Source organism: Dasypus novemcinctus, chromosome 8 (assembly GCF_030445035.2).
Source record: "Dasypus novemcinctus isolate mDasNov1 chromosome 8, mDasNov1.1.hap2, whole genome shotgun sequence".
NCBI classification, from domain to species: Eukaryota; Metazoa; Chordata; class Mammalia; order Cingulata; family Dasypodidae; genus Dasypus; species Dasypus novemcinctus.
In genome coordinates, this window is record NC_080680.1 from 64,327,394 (window position 1) to 64,350,559 (window position 23,166).

Sequence of the window (23,166 nt, forward strand, 5' to 3'; positions counted from 1 at the left end):
TTTGACAAATGAAGCAATACCTACTTTATGAGTTCTTTCTAACCATATGGGTATGGAGACTTTCTCTTGAAGCTGAAAAATACCAGACTTAAGTTTTTCTTTGTTTTTATTTATTTTTGTTAAATTACAAGGGAATTTCTACTTTATGAGAGAACTTGTGAGTATATTTACTTCTAGTTTCATGATTAGAGAGCCTTAGAAACAGGTGAGGTGGGGAAATGGGCATGGACCAGAGGCACGTTTATTGCCAGCAAAAATTATTGTTGGCTTGAAGATTGGCAAAAGATCTTTTCTCTCTTAGTGATCAGATTGGGTAAGATGGGTAATTAAACTTCTAAATAATTTTCTGACCTTTAGACTGCTTTTAGAATTATACACAGCAGAGAGAATCTTTACTGATTTGAAGAAGCATGGCAATGCAAGAACATTCATTGACCTAAGCAAAATATTTGACACATTGAACAGACATAAACAATTGTAGTTCTTTAGGAATGAGACTGGTTTGAAGAACTAATAGGATTCTTTTATCCTAAGGTTATGGCTAATTATAGGTTAGTAATATATGATCTAATGATACAATCAACTACCATATATAGTGTTTATATGCTCATGTCCATGTGTTAAGCACTTTTCATGTATGTTCTTCAGCAACTTTGCAATAAGGTGTTTTTTTTTTATATTTTATAAATGAGGAAAATGGGCCACAGGGAAGAGAGGTTAGATATTTTACTCTCAGTCTTGGTATGAGAATAAACTCATGTTCTTCTTTTGAGTAAATACTTGTTTTAAAAGGCAGTGGACGTCATCACTGTTGAGGAACTGATGTTTGCTGTGGACAGTGTTTTCAGATCATGATTCAGTAGTTGGAAAAGTTAGAGATTCATGTGCACTATTACAGCAGGGGAATGCTACATATGAAAACTTGTTTTTATTGCTTCAGTCAGTCATCTGGAATTGAAAAATGTTACTTTAATAGTTATGTTACTTTAATGGTAATTCTAACTCTTATTTTTAAATTAGTTTTTAATGGAAACTTTGAAAGAAGAAAGAAGTCCATACTTTCACCTCCCAGATGTGACCATTGTTATAATTTTGTAGTATTTCCTTTTCATTATTTTTTTCCAAACAGGGATCACCTCATTTCTTTTAACTTTTTCCCACTAGTAAATAATAATTTCATGTTATTGTTTCTGTAATTTCATTGTTTTCTCCACCTATTTTTAGCTATTGTTGTAAGACTTTATAGTATGTAAGATGCTTATTAACTCATGAGAAGTACTTTGAAATAAAGCACAGATATTTATCATTCTGTTTCTCTAAGATTTCATCATTAACTGTAGATGGTACTAGAGATACAAAAAATGATGTTTCATGTTGTAGAAAGCATAATGAGCTTTGTTTTTAGGTAGTTGTGTAACGTTCCTTGATATATAACAGTTATTAGCTTTGTGGCTTGACTTATACTTAACCTCTCTGAGCCTCCATTTCTTCGAGTGAGAATAAAAAAATGAGATTATATATGTGAAAGACTTAGCATAATGTCTGCCATGTAGGTGCCCTAAATGTTAAACTTCTGAAAAATTTGGTATACAATCAGATATAGTTAATACCATCAAGGAAGTTCTAAACAGTACTTTGATCTCTCCCCAAAGCTTACATGGTATGATAGTTACTTAATTTCTTCCTCCACGTGGTATTCTATCCTTTCACTATGGAAGCTAGTACTACTTCTCTGTGTACTTACAGGAGATCTTTTGGGATTGTTGAATACTTAGCTCCAAATCCATTCCTCCAATCCAAGCCACTACCTACAAAGGCAATTTTGAGCTCACTGTCATACTGCACTACCTCGCTTCTCATATCCCTTCATCCTCTAGAGAAGTGGAGACATTTTGTCTAGGTATTTTATTTAATAGAGCCTGTCTATTATTTTGATGCTTCAATATTCTTTCGTTTGGTTAAATGCATTTCTCTTACCTATTATGTCCCCCACCCGCCACCTTCTTTTTTTCTTTAAACTTAATGAAGTCCTAATATCTATAATAGTTTTATCAAAACTAACTTTTCAGACACTTCAACTGAAATATTGCAAATGAAATAAGAATTCAATATATTGTCCCTCAAAGAATAGCTGTTAGCCCCCTTAGATCCTTTTTGTGACAAAGTGGGCATTAATAAATAATAAAATGATTCCAACAATCAGTTAGCTTTATTTATTTTAACGAATGCTTATTTCCTAATCCCTTATTTTACATTTATCTTTCTTGACTTGAGGGCAAACCCACTATTTTAATGTCACTTACTGGATGTGGATAAGTATTTACATTGTTTTCTTTATAGATATTATAAATGTTCTGAGTTACAGAATTTGCTTCAACTGGATCACTGTTAATTTTGGTAATAAAAATGTTCTTTTTTAATGTTTGGTAGTGAATAGCTTTACAGTCATCCGAATAAGTAGAAATAATCTATTCCCACTTGATGAGCTTTCACTGTAGTAATCTTTCTGTTTTGGTTAATGCTTTCCAAGATTTTTTTGTGTTTATTATTTTTGTGAAGCTGCTGCTATTAATGTCCTGCCTGTGATATGCATTAAAGTTATAAAATATACTCAATTCAGCCACTCTTGCCAGGCCACATTTACTAATTTTGGGCTAATCTTTTTTTTTTTTTTTTTTGCCAGTGTGCTATCCATAAGAGCCAGCATTTATTCTGTGAGGCCATTTATTCTGTCTTCTAATTGATATCATGTGTGAAGCACTATGGCAGCCAAGAGTTTCAAGAATGAAAATATTCAGCATAGATTGAAATCATTTTCCTAGCAGCTGTTGTTAGTGATTTGTCTATCCATTGTTCTTTAGATCTTTGACTACCAAATATAATTAGGAATACAGAAAGCCCAAAACAATGAAAAAATAATAAGGATAAATAAATAAAGTGAATAACCCTAACTTTATGACATCTTAGTTGGAAGGCCATCCAAAATTGAATTTTGCATAGCTTTCTCTTCCTTGTTTTGTATAATAAGGAGAACTCTTTTTCTTAAGATTGACTTCTAATTTTGAAAGTCATAATCATGAAATTCCCTTGTCCTTGGTAGGGTCAGATTAAGCCTACTATTAATACTGCTTTGTCATTTATCATGGACACTAATGGACACTAATGAGAGAGTAAAAGGTTGGTTTCCATGTAAATGACAACTCTGTCAAGATGAAGATTGTGTTTTCAATATGGGTGTCTTTGGTGCTGCACTGCCAAACAATAAAATGGAAAGAGAAAGTTCTGAGAATCTTGGCTGAATGAAAAGATGAAAATGGAATTTGGCAGTATAGTATTAGAGAAATTTATTCTTTCCTTAATGGTATTGGTGTATTGATTTGGGACTTCACAAATGTCTTTTTTCAAATTAAATTTTATTTTCAAAGAAGATTTAGATTACATAAATGTTACATAAAAATTATAAGGGATTCCCCTATGCCACCCCCCCTCCCCCATACTTTCCCACATAAACAACATCCTTCATTAGTGTAGTACATTTGTTACAATTGACGAACACAGGGAAGTGGACATGGCTCAACTGATGGAGCATCAGCCTATCATTTCGGAGGTCCAGGGTTTGGTACCCAGGGCCTCCTGGCCTGTGTGGTGAGCTGGCCCACGTGCTGTGTGCAACGAGTGCTATGCCATGCAGGGGTACCCCCACATAAGGGTGTCCCACGGGCGAGGAGTGTGCCCCACAAGGAGAGCTGCCCCGTGCAAAAAACGCAGCCTACCCAGGACTGGTGCTGCACACAGAGAGCTGACACAGCAAGATGATGCAATAAAGAGAGATAGATTCCTGCTGCTGCCTGACAAGAATGCAAGTGGACACAGAAGAACACACAGCAAATGGACACAGAGAGCAGACAATGGGGAGCGGGGAGAAGGGAGGAGAAATAAATAAAAGAAATCTTAAAAAAAAAAAATTGATGAATACATATTGAATTATTGCTACTAACCATGGACTACAGTATATAGTTTACACTCTGTCCTGTGCACTTGTGTAGGTTATGAGGAAACATACAGTGGCCTGTATCTGTCATTGCAGTGTCATGCAGGACAACTTTAATGTCCTCAAAATGCCCCCATATTATACAAATGTCTTTTTAGTACTGAGCTTTTTTTTTTTTTTTTTGGTTTTGATCTACTTTTTTAAAAACCACAGCTAATATGTATTGGGTATCTAGTGTGAGTTCAGACTTTTATAATATAAGTATTATTAGACTTCATTTCATAGTTAAGAGACAGATGCTCTGGCAATTTAGGTAACTTTCCCAAGGTCACATGGTTCATATATGGCAGAGAAGCAAAATAGAATTTCTTCAAGGCTAATGTTCTTTTTGTTGTTCTGAGGCTTCCTTCCTTTGAAAAATGTGGGCATTGAAAGTAGTTTCCTTTATCTTCAAGCTGAGTATTTGCTGTTTTCAAAGGAAAATAATCAATATTCCTGTATTCTCCTTTCCTTCTCTTTTTTTTCTGTACAGGTTTCTCATCTCATAATTTTTTATACCCCCTCCCCATTTTCCTTACTTTTCTTACTTTTAATATAGAGCTATGGCTCTGAGCAGTAATATTCTCTTTTTTACAAACAGCTTTATTGAGAGATAATTCACATAACATAAAATTTACCTATTAAACTATACAAATCAATGGTTTTTAGTATATTCAGAGTTATGCAACCATCATTACAATTTATTTCAGAACGTTATCATTACCCCCAAAAGAAACCTAGAACCCCTTAGTCTTCAACTCCCAATTCCTCCATCCCTTTAGCCCTGGGCAACTACGAATCTACTTTTTGTCTCTATGAATTTGCCTACTCTGGACATTTCATTTAAATGGAATCTTATTATATGTGGTCTTTTGTGCTGGTTTCTTTAACTTGGCATACTGTTTTCAAGTCTTATCCATGTTGTAGCATTATCAGTACTTCATTTCTTTTTATTGCCTAATAATATTCCATTATATGGATATACCACATTTTATTTATCCATTCATCAGTTGGTGAACTTTTGGGTTGTTTCCACCTTTTGACTATTATCAATAATGCTGCTATGAATGTTCATGTATAGGTGTTTGTGTGGACATTTTTCTTGGGTATATATATAGGAGTGGAATTACTGGTTCATATGGAAACTCTATGTTCAATTGTTTGAGGACCTGCCAGACTTTTCCAAAGCAACTGCATCACTTTATATTCCCATCAATCTATATCTATCTACTGCTCTCCCCAAATAATGCGAATAATCCTAGATAGGCATTACCACTGAAACATTACCTGTTACCTTAATTCTTGCTCAAAACTATAGTGTAGATAATGTGGCTATTCATTTAAGAATAAGATTACCAGTAGCATATATTCTGCCTTTTAGGTGGATTGCCAAAAAGATGAAAGGGAACTGCTTTCGCCAACTGTTTCTGACTTTCTCTAGGGCATTGTTGCTTTACCACTCAAAGTGATTTCATCATCCACCTTTGGTAGATTGCGAGCCCTTGTCTTAATTGGTGCCATCTTTGACCAGTAGTTTAAAAACATTACCTTATGGTTTAATGCTCTCCATATTAAAGATGTTTGTTCTCATATAAAAACCACCAACATTTATATAACATTTATACAAATCAGAGTGTGAAAAGTTATAGGCTATTTTGTTTGATTATTATTAGTTTAATATTTTAAAATTAATTGCCGATATTCATTAAAAATAGAAATACAGGTATCAACCCTCTCTTAGTAAGACAGAAAGGTCTTGCACTACCTGGCCTGCTTTCCTATCTGAAGTAATTACTTGGTGTTAAGTAGTAGTTTCTTTTAGATGAGTATGTACTCTAATTTTCTGCGTTTCCCTCGGCTTCTAGTTTTATTTCATCTGTCTCAACGAGGAAGTCCTTGGCAGTTGTGTCACTTATTTTAGTTTTACAAACAATGTATAAGTGATTTCAGTAACAATTCTCCTTTAATCTTCCCAAACCTCTTGTGAAGCAGGTGGTTGTATCCCTGCTTTAAGATTAAGAAAATGACAGGGAGAAGTGAAATGAATTGCCTAAGTTTGTTAATAGAATAACTGGATCTTAAGCCCATATTAAAAAAAAAAAAAATTAATGGCAAAAACTAAAATATTTCCTAAAATAAAACAGAAGACTGCCTTTGCAATTTGAGGTTAGACCAGCAGTTCCCAAATTTGCTTAGAATCACTAGGGGAACTTTTAATTATCCTGATACCCAGGTTGCACGGCTTATCAATTGGGAGGCAGGTGTCAGTACTTTTTAAATATGCCTAGGTCATCCCAATATATAGTGATGCTTGGGAACCATTTGGTTAGGCAAAGATTTTATAGACAGAACACAGAAAGCACTGTCTAATATGTTAGTCATTAGCCACAGTTGATTATTGAGCACATAAATTATGGCTGATCCAAATTGCAAGGTGCTCTAAGTGTAAAATATACAGCAGATCAAACCCTAAGCATCCCCCCTCCCAATAATACACAAAATACATAACCCATTGGTAAAATTTTAAATATTTATTATAAATTTAAATTATAATATTTTGAATGTATTAGGTTAAATAAAACAGTGAATTAAAATTGATTTCACTTGCCTCTTTTTACCTTTTAAAAATGTGGATACTAGAAAATTTTATATTACATATTGTGACATTATATTTCCTTGGACAGCATTGCTTTTTGTCTTGATTGGGGTGGCTGGTTACATGGGTGTGTATATTTGTCAAAATAGATAAAATTGTACACATAGCATGTATACTTTTTGCAGTATGTTGTTATACTTCAATAAAACAAAACTATAAAAACTACATTTTCCTGAGCCAGTTACTAGGATTGGCCTCTGTTGTACATTATGTCCTTTATTAAACCTCGCAATAACCTTGTCAGTTAGGTGATATTTACTGATGAATCGGAGGGTCTAAGTAACGTATCCATGTTGACTCAGAGGTATTTGTAACATGGAGATTTGATTGCTTTTTGGCTTGACTATAATTCTTGTGCCTTTCCCACTCTTATCATGTTGCTTTAACAATAGTGATAAGAATGTGAATGGCTTTTGGGGAAATACAGGTTTTGCTCCTTCATCCATTGATTTCTCAGCCTGTGCTTTGAGGGGTTGTGAATTAGTCATACTATTTCTGAAAGATAATTCCATAACTGTATAGGAGTCACATAACATTGCTACTGATGCTTCAAAGAGGAAAAGAATTTCTAGTCTAAACAAATTGCCCAAGCTTGGGGCTCATTTGCTTTCAACATTTTCTCCTTAAGACTTGAGATGGGAATGTGAGGCAATGTTAGCTAGCCCTCTGTTTTCTTAATCAGCTGTGAGTCTGTTGTAGCAAAAATTAATAGGCGTTGCAGAATCATGAAGAAAAGCTCTTTCATCTTGCCTAGTTCCAAGAGGGTGTTATATTTTCAAAGCAGAGTATTGTACAATTGAGCAATAGATACGGAGGCGAAGGACCTTTCCTGGGGATTCTTGACCGCTGCAAGAGTTCACTTCAGGCCGTTTGTCACAGTAGTGATTTCCCTGGAAATACCCTATGCCAAGGTTATGTTTTGGTTATTCTATCCTCTTTCATTTATTTATTTTCTGAAATCAAGGGGAAGGTAGTTGTCCCTGCCCTCTCCCATCATCCCACCCCTTTGTCTAGCAGCTACTTCGGAGCACCATGGGGTGAGAGAGATTTTCAATGGGACCCAGCAGGTTTAGAAGGTTTTAGGGAGTTAGTGTGGTGTAAAAATGGCCAATAGAAATCTTGTATTTTGTTTAAGCATTTTTTAGCGTGATAAATATAATTTAATATGGAAATGTGATCCATTGTCCCACAGCAGGTTTTCCCAGCTGTGTACAGTAAGAGTTCTGTCACTTACTGTGGATTCAGTATTTATTATACTCTGGAACCTCTTTTATTATTCTTGTGTTTTGTTTGTGGGGACTTTTAAAGGTGGATCGCTTGTCCAACCTTGCAGAGGACTTGATTAAGTTTAATTTGCTATGCATTAGAGGATGAATTTGCTGGTCTCTTTGAACTGAACGCTAGGTTATTTGTAGTTGGGGCATGTTTTTTGATGCCTTCAGTTCTTCCTGGGCATGAAAACACTTTTTGTACATTTTTTGAATCTGTTTCCATGCTGAGCTTTTTATATACTACACAATGACTCTTTGCAGTTAAAAGTTGTAGTTTGTCCTTATTTTTAACTTTCAAAAGGACAGCAGGAACTTGCCTTTTATTAAACATTTGTGGATATTATAACATTTACTTTGCCATCCTGCAAGTAGATTTTTAAATATGGTTTTTCACTTTCAAAATAAAAATTTACCTAGCCGTGGTGTATTTGTAGATTAGAAAACTATCCAGTACACATAAGTCGTGTGAATTGTGTGGGAAATAAAAATACTGTTTTTTTCCCCTTTAAATAGAAAAGAATTTAGCTTCTCACTATTCCTTAATTAGTTGTTTTCATTTTTTTAAAATGAAAAACATTTGGAAATCTGTAAAGAGTGCTATATCAGATCTGATAATAGAAAAATTTTAAATTGAGGTCTTGAACTTTTACCACTTCCTTTTGTTTCTATCCCTCACTCTCCTTTCCTCTGTTATCTGTCTTTTACTGTTCCCAGATTTGTTATGATCCTTTAAGACACTATATTTTGAAACTTTGGAGTCTCAACTTTTAAAATAACACTTGGGAACTCCCTTGGCTGCTATCACCCTCCCCCCATACTTTTAATTTAATCCAATTTTTTGTTGTTTATTTTTGTGTTTAAAGAACTTTATTATGAAAAGTTTTCTCACTTGAATTGGAATCATGGTCTGTGAGGTTATTACTGATGTGAGTTGTCTGTGACTGAACATGAACAGTGTTCAGGGTGTCCAGCCGTGAGTTTCCGGCTCTCAGTCGCAAACTGAGGGCATTCTTTAGAAGATCAAACGAGTTGGACATTGGAAGGGTTTTAATGATGCCAGTTAACATCAGAGGAGCTTGGCTCAGTGGTTGCAAATTGTACTCATCTGAATAAATTCCACTGAGCTGGAAATAATGACATGACTAAAATGATGCTAATTGTGTGCCATTCTACCATTCTTGTGAATAAAATATATTGATTTAAGCTGTAAAAGGGGTGGGGTTTTTTTTGGAGAGGGGGAAATGGGGACATGGAGTATAGAGAGGAATAAATGAAGGAGGACAGTAGACTAAATGGCATTGAAGTTTTGAAAGGCTTTTGGATGTTGAGCTCTGACTGAAAATAACATTTTGGTACTTTCCGAGAAATTAGGGTGTTTTTAAAAACATTTATTTCATCATATACCCTTAGGTGACCTAGCATTAAAGTTTTATCAAAAATAGCATTGCTGTCTGTGGTGTTCAAACTCATCACTAAAATGAGTTGATAACAATAGGGGTATCTCACCCTCTCCTTGCTTAGAATAAAATATCACTGAGAGATTCATTTCTAGAAATGCTAGTTTTCCTAATAGATTTTGCTGGATTAGATGACTAAAATCTCATATATTGAAGAGGCTGGTGATAGTAAGTTAACTTAAGAGATTTTTTGAAATTAAGGCATCAAGACTTTGATAAGTCTTTGCATAGCTATAGAATTATTCAGCATGCCTCTCTAGCATGCATGCAAACCCAGAAATAGTATTTAAAGAAAGCAATAAACATTTTCTTTTAAAAGTTGTTTAGTTTTTAAGCTTGAGAAACATTTTATAGATGACAGGAAAGGATTTCTGAGTCTGTGGACTATACTTTTAGGTGGATATCATTCTAAATATTAACCTTTTTCATAGTTCGAGTGAGGATTAGTCATCTTTTCTAATTTAGATGACTTCATATAGACCAGAATCTCTAGAAATGAAGCCTATGCTCTCAGTTTTTTAATGTGCTCCCAGTGACTTTAATTGTGTAGTGAGTGACCTTGTCAAGAGCAGCTTTCATTAAAATGGCTTGTGTGTAAACCTGTCTGTTGGTAGTGGGAAGAAAATATTAGAATTTTTAAAAATTTATCTTTTATCTTAAGAGAAAAATTAATCTTTACTAATATTTAATATATAGATTGGTGGTTTCCTTACTTGGACTTGTATCAAATGATCATGTGTTACTTACAATAGTTAGGTATCCTGAAGGAAAAGTGAAAGGAAAGTGAAGCACGATCTCTCCTTTTATATATATATATATATTTCCACCATTTTATTAGCTATGCTGATTCCAGTTATGGATTATTGTAAGGTTTATCTGTTGGCCTTGACTTTATGGAATTTCTTCATTCCTTCATAGTATGCCTAAACACAACTTCATGCTAAATAATTACTTGCCTCTCTCTTCTTTTTAACTACTTGGTAGTTTAATTTTTCTGACAACAGTCTTTTTAAAAAGTGTAGCAGCTTTATTGAGATGTAATTCACAAATTATAAAATTCACCCTTTAAAGTGTATTTACAAAGTTATGCATTGGTCACCACTATAAAATTCCAAGAAGTTTTGTTTTCCCAGTGGTAGGTTGAATAATGACCCCCAATGATGACATGTCCTAATCCCTCGAACCTGTGAATATTACCCTTCATAGCAAAAGGTGTGATTAGGTTAAGGATCTTAAAATGGGGAGTTTATCCTGGATTATCTGGTGGACTTTAAATGTAAAACAAAGAGAGGAGAAATTTCAGTAGAGAAGAGGAAAAGGTGATGTGATGGTGGAAGTACAGGGAGTAAATGTGATGTGATGTGATGTGAGGAAGGAGCCAGAAACTGAAGAATGCAAGCTAGAAAAGGCAAGGGAATGGATTCTTCCCTGGGGGCTCCAAGAGGAACCTTGATTTTAACCCTTAAGACTCATTTTAAATTTCTGGCTTCCAAAACAGTAAGAGAATAAATTTGTATTGTTTTAAACCTCTAAATTTGTGGTAATTTGTTACAGCAGCCTTGAGAAACTATCGAACTCCCAGAAGAAACCCCATACCTATTAAGCAGTCACTTTTAATTCCTCTCTTTCTTCAGCCTTTGTCAACCACTAATCTACTTTGTTTCTATGAATATGACTATTCTGGAAAGTTGATAAAAATAAAATCATACAATATATGGTCTTTTATGTCTGGCTTCTTTCATTTAGCAAAATGTTTTCAGGGTTCATCCATGTCATAGCATGTATTCTAACTTCCTTTTTATGGTTGAATAATATTCCTTTGTATGAATATACCACGCTTTGTTATCTGTTCATCTCTTGATGTATATTTGGATTGTTTCCACAATTTGGCTGTTATTAATAATGCAGCTATGAACATTCAGGTTCAAGTTTTTGTGTGCACAAATGTTTCCAGTTCTCCTGGGAATATACCCAGGAGTGGATTTTCTGGATCATATAGTGACTCTGTGTTGAACTTTTTGAGGAATTGCCAAAATGTGTTTAAAAGTAATTGTACCATTTTATAGTCTTATCAGCAAGGTAGGAGGGTTCCAATTTTTCTATTTTCTTGCCAAAACAGATTACTGTCTATCTTTTATATTATGGCCATTCTAATTTGTGTGAAGTGGTGTCTCATTGTGGTTTTCACTTTTCTAATGATTTATGATATTGAGCATCTTTTCACATGTTTATTATTTGTACTGAGCATCTTTTCACGTGCTTTTTATATTGCACTGAGATTAGGAGTTTCCCTGAAAGATATTTGTACCAAATGGAGGTTCAAAGGTTATTGAACCTAAAGGTCTTTAAGGACGACTTTCTTACTTATTTCCCTATTGGTAAAACTTTCACCATTCCTTTTGTGCTTTAAAATATACAAATGAGATCCACGAATAACCCATATAACACCACATTCTGGTATAAAGTTTATTTTCTGTTTTAAAATTTTATGTCTGTGATTGGGAAATGGTTTTAGCCTTTTTTTTTTTTTTTTAAGGAAAAAAAATAGTGAGAGAAAACATAACTCAGTGAAAAGTCATTCGGTTCAAAGAAATTTTTGCAGATGTGACAGATTTCTAGGTTCTGTTTTTCAATGGAGGCTGTGATGGCTTTTAAATATATATATATAGCAGTTTTATTGAGATATAGTCATATACCATACAATCCATTCAAAGTGTACCATCAATGACTTTCAGTATATTCAGAGTTGTGCATTCATCACCACAATCAATTTTAGAACATTTTCCTTGCTCTAAAAAGAAAATCCCCATACCCCTTAGCATCACCTCTCAGTCCCTCTATCCTTCCCCAGCCCTACAAAACCACTAATCTATTTCTGTCTCTATTGATTTATTTATATTTATATTTCGTATAAATGGAATCATACAATATGTAGTACTTTGTGTCTGGTTTCTTTCATTTAGCATACTTTTTTAAAAAATTATTATTTTTAATTAGAGAAGATATAGGTTTATAGAAAAGTCATGTAAAAAATACAGTGTTCCCATATACTCCCTATTGTTCACTCTGCATTAGTATGGTACCTTTCTTGTAATTGATGAATGAATATTAAAATAGTTCTATTAACTATAGTCCATAGTTTACATTATATATTTTCCCCATATACCACCCTATTATTAACACCTCGTAAGAGTGTTATGTATCTGTTATACTTCATGAAAGAGTATTCTTATACTTGTACTATTAACTCATTCCATCCTCCACAGTGCACAGGGTTCACTGGGTTATACAGTCCCATGTTTTATCCTCTAATTTTTATTCTAATAACATACACAACCCCAAATTTCCCCTTTCAGCCTCATTCACTTACATAGTTCAGTGCTATTAATTACATTTGTAATAATGTGCTTCCGTGGCTTTTTTCACTGAAGAGAAGAAAGTATGGCTTTGCCATAAATAAAATCATTTTTATGTGTTTCCATTTAATTAAAAATAAGTCATGCCTCTTTCTGATTATAAATGTAGGCTTATTATAGAAAATTAAGCATTTAGAAAATTATAAATAATGAAAAGTCATCTGAAATTATGTAACCTAGAGATAACCACTGTTAATATTTTGATTTATGGCTTTTGTAGCATTTTTCATCAAATTATATCTAAAGAGAAATGTGCACAAGCTTGCATACTTCATAAAAGTGGTATATAATATGTATGCTTTTGTGTAACCTCAGCATTCTCTCATGGTCATTGTTCCACCTACTGAAAATAGCCTACCACCTTCATTATCATTTTCAATAACTGCTTAATATTCATAACAGAGTTATAGCATAATTATCTCCAATTGCTGGACATTTTTTTTTCTTTTTCAGTTTTTCCATGTATTGATAATATTAGTTTGTTACCTGTAAGGGAGCAATTTTAGCATATTTAGAAAGGCAGGAGAAAATTGGAAGTAGAATGAGAGAGGTGGCTAAAAGTCCATAACATAGTCAACTGTAAGAATATACAAGAATGTGTGTGTTTTCAAATATAAGGGAGAATGTCTTCATTTGCAAAAAAACAGGAAAGTTCCATGTAGAAGGAGAGACTGAGTTGCTAATGAGAGAGTAGAGGGTAGTTATATTGATATCTCAGTGGGGAGGGTGCTGTTTATACTTTTGCATTTGGCTATTCATTCATTCATTCCACAAAGTATGCTTCAGTATATACTATGTGCCAGGCGTGGAACTCACATTTCAGTGGGGGAAACCAGCAGTAAACAGATAAATAATGTATATGTAACGTCATAAAATAGAATAGACAGTGCTAGGATGGGATTGCATTTAACATTAGCATCTGTAGGTGGTCCTGGCTCATTGTATTCAGCAACTTACAATGTCCAGCTTCCAATATTTGCTGTTCAGTGTTTGCTTTTAAAAAATGATCATGTTTCTTAATGCTCAGCTTTCCTCAATGTCTTTATTCAGTCTCCAGTGAATTTCAAATAAAGGAAAGTTGAACTGTGATAAATTAGGGTAAAACAAGTGAGATAACAAATGCTGACTTATTAGAGAGCCTTTCTTTGCCTAGGCACATCTTAAAGGTTTTTGGTATTTTAATATTCTATTGGCTGCATTTTCTGTGGCAGGTGGAGTCATTTCTGAAATTAGCCGTCTATCTTCTCTCCCCCAGCAGTTGGAGTTCGCTTTTTTGAAAGTTTCCTTACCATTGCTATAGTACAGATGTTTTTCTGGGATTTTCTGGTGAAGTCATTCAATTGCAATGTAGACTTCAGAGAATAATTTAAGAAGACATTACATAGCTCACTCAGACATATGGCGTTTTTACATATAATTTTAATTTTGAACTCCTTAGTATTTGCTTGCACTGGATCGGATTTGCTGTTCTTTCAAGAGATTTGGATCCAGGGAGTTTGTATATATAATTTTCCATGAACATTTAATTAAAGTTGTGATTTATAAACTGTAGTATGTGGGGTATTTGAAGACTTTCTAAGTGATAGGAACACATGGTTAGTTTTTAGATCTACATTTGCAGATCTTTAGTTGCAGTGTGTGCTTGTCACTAACATTTATCTGCCTGAGATCTCCTTTCACACTTCCCCTTTCACAGTTGCCCTTTTTCTACTCTATAAAAGGAAGACTCATCATAAATCTTTCTGTAATTCACTACTCTTAGGTATAAAAACCTTTAGGGTTCTTCCCTCCCCCTCCCACTTAAACCATGTCATTTTTTATCATTTTTACCTTTTATGTTTACTATTGGTCAGTATTTGCCATATATTTGTTGTTTTGATCAATTTTATATTAGCAATAATCATAATAAAACCCAGTCCAGAATTTTTTAAAACTCTTAATGTCTTATGGTCTTAGGAAATAAAAACAAATAATTCTAACTTTTAATTTTAATTTGTATATATATTTTTTGTAGAGGCATATGAGGGTGATCAGTTGTAGACTTTCAAATGCAAAAAAAACCATACTATTAGTATCAAATTCTGAGGAGGAACTGGAAAAGAAATATAATTTCAAGGGGAAAAAGAATTATATAAAAATTTTACTACAGAAGACATTTTCCATATTTTTTTTAAATGAATGATGGTAGATATAAAATTGCAATGACATTTTCTTCAATTGTAAACTTGAACTGTTACAATAATTTTATTTTAAAATGTCAATATTTCCCGTATGTTGGAAAATAGCTCTCTTGTAACCCTTAAACTTACAAAAAAAATTTTTTAGAAGACACCTTATATAACTTTTCACTATTCTTTTAGAAATTCCATGAGCAAAACTATTTAGATACTTCTACCTTAAATTATGCTGTGAAAAGGACTCATATATAATTAAATTGGTATAATTTAAATTGGTATGATTGGAAACTCAGAATGTATAGTGGAGTATCTGATACAGAATTGCTCTTCAATATTCTGTAACTTCTGTAATTTCCCTTAACACGAGTTTTTATAATACATGTTTAGGTATCATTCTTTACTACCTGATGGTGAACTCCTTGAGGGTAGGGGATATACTTAATCTTTTTTCTCCCAATGGCCTATCTTAGTACCTGCTACATAGTAGATGCTCATTATATTTCTCAAATGGAAGAAAAAAAGGAATGGATAAATAGTTCTGAGTCCTAAGAAAATATTAGCTATTATTAAGTTATTTTGTGTATTAAGATTTATCCCACCTATTGCCACTGAAAATTTTTCCATTAAATATTTTCTGTGTACCTCTATGTGCTAATATGAACAATTTCAAAAATTACTACCTCCAAATACAGTAAAAAAACTGTGAAAGAGTCTTTTTGTTGTTGTTATTTAGTTGTATGTGTTAATTTTTGATGTAAAGAAAAAGGACTAGAAAATATATGATATCTCTGTTCCCAGAGCCAAATACCAGAACCAAGGTTGTACCATTATCTTGATACGTGTTCCAAATAGAAGAACAGTTTGGAAGGTTAATAAACTTGAAGGTTTTTTTTCAGTTTGATTGCTTGGGGGCAACATTTCAGAATTCCTGATATTAGAACTAATCTAGAAAAATCCAGGGCTTATTATGGTCATGTTTCTAATTTTATTCTTGTTTTGAAATTCTAAATATAAATTCTCTTACTAAGTCTGATAACTCACTACTCAAGGTATGGTCTTCAAACCAGCAGCTTCTGTGTTACATGGAAGCTTGTTAGAAATGCACAATCTGAGGTTCTACCCCAGACCTACTGAATCAGAACCTATGTTATATGGAGACCACTTTGCCACAGGAGATTCATGTGTACATTAAGTTTAAGAAGTATTGCTTTAACCTATTGCTAATCTGTGTCTAAGCATGTCACTAGTTAATCTAGTTCAAGGGTTGGCAATCCATGGCTAGTTGGCCATGTTGCCCTCTTCCTGTTTTTTTGTGAATAAAGTTTTATTCACAGCCATGCCCATTCATTTATGTAGTCTATGACTGCTTTTGTGCTATAGTGGCTGAGTTAAGTAGGTATTAGAGAGACTGTGTAGCCCACAAAACCCAAGGTATTTACTCTCTGGTCTTTGGTGGAAAATGTTTGCTGACTAATGTTCTGTTGGGTGGTGGGCCAATTAAAGCCATTCATTCATTAAATAACAACAACAAAATTTTGAGGGAAGTTCCTTTATGTGCCAACCATTTGCTAGAACCTGCACTTGTGTGGGTGTAAAAACCTTGTTGATACCTTTTTGAACCTTGTTTAGAGGACTTATTTGTTGTGATTCTTCAGTTTTCTAGGAATGAAGAACCAAGTAACCCCTAAAGAACTGGCCTGCTGAAAATGCTTTATTTTCCTCTTGAGCGTGTAGTTACATATTTCATCTTAATTATTTATTTATTAAGCAAATCAATTTTATTGATACATATTAATGAAACATACAACTCATCCAAACTGTACAATAATTGGTATTCGGTATAGTCACATAGTTATGAATTCATCACTTCATTATTAGAGCATTTTCAATAATATTTCAATAATAATAATAATAGACAAAAAAAGACAAGAAAATTCTTGACCTCTCAATCCCTTTATGTTTCCCTTCTATCCATACTCCTATTTCTGGCTATTATTGCACATTTATTTATTTTTTTGAGCAGTTTTATTGATATATTCATATACCATACTATCTATCTTGTCTTAGTTTTGATTTTCATAAGAAGGAGCTTTTTTGTTTCTATGGGAAGAGGTGTGTTTACTCTTTGTTGTTATTAGGGTGCTATAGATAGATCTGTGTAAGCCATTCAGGCCTGAAAGACTGATCTTGACTATTGTTATTTGTAAAGAATTCATCAGGTTTTTTAAATCCCCAAATCTGTGGATACATAGAATGCGTGGGGAGGGTGGAAAAAGAATTGTTTTCTTGTGTCAAGTTAAATTTCAGTAGCTGTCAATATTGGCTACTTAGAAATATATTCATGGAACTCCTTTGAAAAATGGACTGAACTCAATAGGAATTTCTAAAAGGTTCATCTTTGTAGTTTAAAATTGTTCTCTAAAGCATTTTAAAGCCTCTGTGACTGTTTCTTTATTTATTTTTCATATACAGCATGTTGATTTCTCAATATAAAATGACACCGAACTGTATTTCTCAATCTTTTTATACAGGGTACTCATAATACTCCCTTTAACCCTTTCTAAAATTTAGATAGGTGATATTTTATTCTTGTTTGTTAGTGAATACTCAGTTTGCTTTGCTTTTAATTTCATAATTTCATATCTGCTTTACAGAACAATGTTCCATCAGTTAGGGTTTTTGGATTTTAAGCTATTTTAATGAGTTTTTGTCTAAAGAATCACAACAAATAAGTCCTCTAAACAAGGTTCAAAAAGGTATCAACAAGGTTTTTACACCCACACAAGTGCAGGTTCTAGCACATTTATTTATTTTATTCACTCAACCAGAGTTTGGGATTTAGATATGTGCTTATAGTCTTTGCCATGAACAAGACAAAATTTGGATAACTATATAGAAAATCATTAGAATACCCATCCCTTACATTATAGGGAACTTAAAAGAAAACAACTCAGTATTATTTATTCCTATTTGTTTTTTCCCCCTACAATACTGCCTTGATAATAAATCAGTCTCAGTCATGAAAAGACTGAAATAGCTTAAATAAGCCTGTGCTTGTCATTTTTTAATACTTAACCTCATATAATTAAGAATAAGAGAGAATTGTGTTTTTCCATAGTTTCTGCTCCATTTATGGTATCTCCTTAAACTCTTTTTTTAGCCCCCATTATTGTATTTTGAAAACAGAAACATTCCTGTTTTATGAATTGTGTGTGCTAACTTAGCTTAAGAGGGCTTCAGTGCATGATGATGACTTGAGTCCTTTAATTATGAAGGCAGTTTCTTTTGCTTTCATTATGAAAAGGGCAAAAATAGGTGGTTTTCATAGCCTAAAGGTTTTTTTTAAATAACCCTTTCCCCTGTTGGAGTAATGTATCAGGACAAAACAAGTAGGCTGTTTTTGGGAATTTCTAGAAATAACTCTTTAGAAGTAAAATTAGAAGATAGTTGTCTCTTTCTCTGTAAAGGAACAAAGTCATTTTTACAGCACAAGAAATAGAGGCAAAGGCTCTAATTCTTTGGGGATTCGTATTTTATTTCCATTGTTTGTAACAGCATTGACAATCTTTTACAGTGTGAAAACATATTTATATACATTATCTCAATGTGGCCATTACTGCTTACCCTATATAATACACTTAGAGCAGATATTCCTATTTTGCAGCTGTTTAAACAGAATGAGGGAGATCCATGTCTTCGCCATAGTCACAAAGCTTATCAAATGGGGAAAGTCTAGGGTTTCTGACTCCAATCATATGATATTTCCAATACACTGCACTGCCTAGGCCTTCTTAATTTCTGTTGTTTAGTGTTGCTAAGATTCTTGTGGAAGAATAACATGGGAAAAGTATCATTTCCTCCTAGAAACATAAGCAGCCACAAAATTATATAATGTAAGCATTTAGAATGAATGAATTCTTCAAAATCTTATCAACAAACTAAGCAAAATTTCTGAGTCATCTATACATAAATATTCATATGCTGTATAGTTTCGGGTATTATTCTTCATGCTTTATTTTTAAATTTAATTTTGCTTGCTTTGCACTTATTGTTGAATGGTGGATTTAGTAAAAGGCTGACCTTTTCTTTGGCACTTTGAGGATTTTGTTGCGTGGTTCTTCCAGTTTTGTTTCTATTGAGAAGGCTTTTGTGATTTTAAATTATTCCTTTATAGGTCGTCTGCATTTTCTCCCCTTTAACTTTGAAAATTGTCCCTGTCTTTGGTGCTTAAAAGTCATATTATAATGTATCTAGCTGTAAATTTATTTTTGTTTATTTTGCTTAGACTTATATTTGAGAAACTTTGCCTTTCATTGATTCCAGAATTTCTCAGCTATTATTTATGTAGTACTTCTTTTCTGTTCCTTTTTTTAACCATTGTTCCAACCCAACTCTTGAAGGGCACGGGTTGTGTCAGCTGCAACACCAACAGGCACACTTGGCACATTGTCAGGCATAAGCTTTACTTATTGGAACTTACGGACAAGAGAGAGTCTCTGAAGGCAGAGGTTCTAAGAATGAAGATAGCACTCTCACAACAAGGTGGGAAAATGAGGGCCAATACAAAGGGTCTCAGAACAAAGACATTTCATTAGAGAGTTTCTACTAGGGCCACATGAAACACATAAATGGGGTCTGGTGATGTTATTGTAGGAAGGAAGCATACAGCCTGGAGAAAATCAGTCCATGATACCATCTGTACATTGTTTCCCTATGGGGAGGTCAGTTACATTTTAACTTGTGTCCTGGACATGCAGGTAGCTCCCTGCTATGGGATGAGTTTCCCTTAGGGAGGGAGGCCAGGGCCTGGACCTTCTGGACCCCCACAACCATTCATTTTGAAATAATTTTAAACTTGCATAAAAGTTGCAAAAACAAGGTATATGCATACAATGGAATATTATTCAACAATAAAGAAATAAGTACTGATACATACTACAACATTAGTGGAGCTTGAAAACAGTAAGCTAAGTGAAAGAAGCCATTCATAAAAGATAACGGATTGTATAATATCATTTATAGGAAATATCCGGAATAGGCACATTAACAGAGATGGAAATGAGATAACTGACTCCTTAGGACTGGTGAGGTTGGGGAGAAATGAGAGATTGACTGCTAATTATTATGTAGTGCAATTTCTTTTTTAGGGTGATGAAAATGGTCTAAAATTGATTGTGATATTTGCACAATTTTGTGAGTTTACTAAAAACGATTTAATTGTATACTTTATTTAAATGGGCAGATTGTGTGGTATATGAATTTCATTTAAAAAACATTAAAAGAAAGAATAGTACAGAGTTCTTGAATATTTTTCACCCTGCTTATATCTTACATGACTATAGCATAATTATCAAAACTAAGAAATTGATGTTGGCAAAATACTATTAACTGAACTACAGCTTTTATTTGAATACCACCATTTTCCCCACTAATAACCTTTTTTTTAAAAAAAAAATATTTATTTATTTCCCACCCACCCCCCACCCCCCACCCCCACCCCGTTGTCCGTTGTCTGTTCTCTCTGTCTATTTGCTGCGTCTTCTTTGTTTGCTTCTGTTGTCGTCAGCGGTACGGGAATCTGTGTTTCTTTTTGTTGCATCACCTTGTGTCAGCTCTCTGTGTGGGCGGCACCATTCCTGGGCAGGCTGCACTTTCTTTCGCGCTGGGCAGCTTTCCTTACGGGGCGCACTCCTTGCACGTGGGGCTCCCCTACACGGGGAACACCCCTGTGTAGCACAGCACTCCTTGCGCGCATCAGCACTGCGCGTGGGCCATCTCCACACGGGTCAAGGAGGCCCAGGGTTTGAACCTCAGACCTCCCATGTGGTAGACGGACACCCTAACCACTGGGCCAAGTCCACTTCCCACACTAATATCCTTTTATTGTACCTGGATCCAATTCAGGATCCCCTATCGCATTCAGTTGTCATGTCTCCTAAGTCTCTTCCAATCTGAACAGCTCTTTACTCTAATTGGCTTTCATGATCTTGACATTTCTGAAGAATCCTGTCAGTTATTTTATAAAATCACCCTCAGTTTGGCTTTGCCGGATGTTTTCTTGTAATTAGATTGAAGTTATGCAATTTTACCAAGAACGCTGCTGAATTGAGGAGGGGTGGATCATGTCTATATGTCTGATTACTGATGATGTTAACCTTAATCACATGGTTAAGTGGTTTATTCCTGGTTTCTTCACTGCAAAGTTATTCTTCCTTTTGTAATTAATAAATATCTTGATGAAGATACTTTAAAAGTATGCAGTTGTTCTATTTCTCTTCAGACATTTGACCATTAATTTTAGCATCCATCAGGAGCTCTTAGCAGCAAAATTTATTACAGTGGTTTTGTCTAATGGTGATTTTCTATTTCTTTCATTTTTTTTCTACATTTATTAATTAGAATTAATAAATTCTGGAAAGAAGAGCTGTCCCACCTCTCCCATTTATTTATTTATTTATTTATTTATTTATTTATTTGTTTGTTTGTTTGGTGTCTTAAATTTTTTAAATTATTTTTTTCTTTATTAGAAAAGTTGTGGGTTTACAGAACAATCATTCATAAAATATATGATTTTATACATGCATAATTTATAAATACATAAAATTCCCATATATTACCCCATCACCAACACCTTACATTGGTGTGGAACATTTGTTACAATTGATGATAGCACACTTTTTTCCATTAAAAATTTAAAAAAAATTTTTTTAAAAGAAGCTTTAGATTAATGCTATATCTCAAATGTAGGGGATTCCCATAAACCTCACCCCTTCCCCTCCCACATTTTTCCTCATTAATAACATCCTTCATTAGTGTGGTACATTTGTTACAATTGATGAACGCATACTGAAGCATTGCTACTAACCATGGACTATAGTTTACAGTATAGTTGCATTTTATAGGTTTTGGCAAAATGTATAATGGCCTATGTCTGTCACTGCAGTGTCATGCAGGGCAATCCCAATGTCCCAACAAAGCCCCATATTACACCTATTTTTCCCTTTCGCTTCCATCAGAACCTCTGGTGACCACTGCCTTTATATCAATATACAAGTTCTTCCATTGCTAGAAAAATAGTAAGTCTACTTTAGTCCATAGTTACATTCCCCCATTATGTTTGTTTATTCCTTAATCTTGAGGATTTTGGGATGGTGATGCCCACTCTGTTTCTAATTGAGTAGGGGCTTAGATCCCATGGGACAGAAGGATGGAACTGTTTTGCAGTTGTAGATAGTCTCTGTTCTTTGGAGATGGGCGTTGTCCATCATCATCCTTTTGTTAGTTGTACTGGGTGAGATCAGTGTACTGGAGAGTTGGTGTTGCACCTCTGCTGAGAATCAGGGCTCAACTGGCATAGGAACAGCCCAAAGAGTTAAGTCTCTGGGACATATAGTTAATGAGTATAGTGCTGATTATAGGTTCAAGTAAAAGGAGCAGAAGAGGCATGTGTAGGTAAATTATAAGTGAGTATAAATTATAAATGAGATGTTGGGGAGCATCTATTCCAAAGTAAGTCTCACTGACAGGGTGACCATTTCCTGAGATTGTCTACTCTGCCTAGTGTCTAGATGTCTCTAGAGCCCTGAGGAGCCCCCCTGTTTGAGGCACTATTTACTGTGGCAGACAATGAGATCTTGCTGAGATGTTCATAAGCGTAATCTCGGGAATGACCTCCCGACTCAATTTGAAATAAATCTCTTAGCCATAAAGAATCATTTCTATTTGATTTTTCCCACTTTGGTCAAGGTCTTTTTCCAAGTGCATTGCTAGTTAGTGATGGGTAACAATCCCTTGGCACCAGGGAATTTATCTCTGGAAGTTAGGTCCCACACTGGGGGTGGGGAGGGTTAGGGGCAAAGGTAGTGTGTTTATATGCTTAGTTTGGCTTAGAGAGAGGATGTTAGCACATTTTTATAATTGTACCATTAATTAAAGTCATGGTTTAACTTAGGGTTCACTGTTCATATACTGTAGTATACATATATATTACAATACAGTATCTATGTATTGTCACCATATATGCAATCTAACATTTCCCCTTTTAATCATGTTCAGATATATATTTCAGTGATGTAAATAGAATTCCCAATTTTATGCTAACATCACTACCATCCCTTTTCAGAACATTTCTGTCAATCCAAATAGGAAACCTGTACATT

At 34.1% G+C, this 23,166-nt stretch overlaps 1 protein-coding gene across 8 annotated transcripts in view; it reads left to right on the forward strand.

The window, feature by feature from the left end:
- FOCAD (focadhesin) overlaps window positions 1–23,166 on the forward strand; it is a 380,810-nt gene that overhangs the window by 168,616 nt on the left and 189,028 nt on the right. The gene's annotated exons all lie outside the window — the stretch shown is intronic.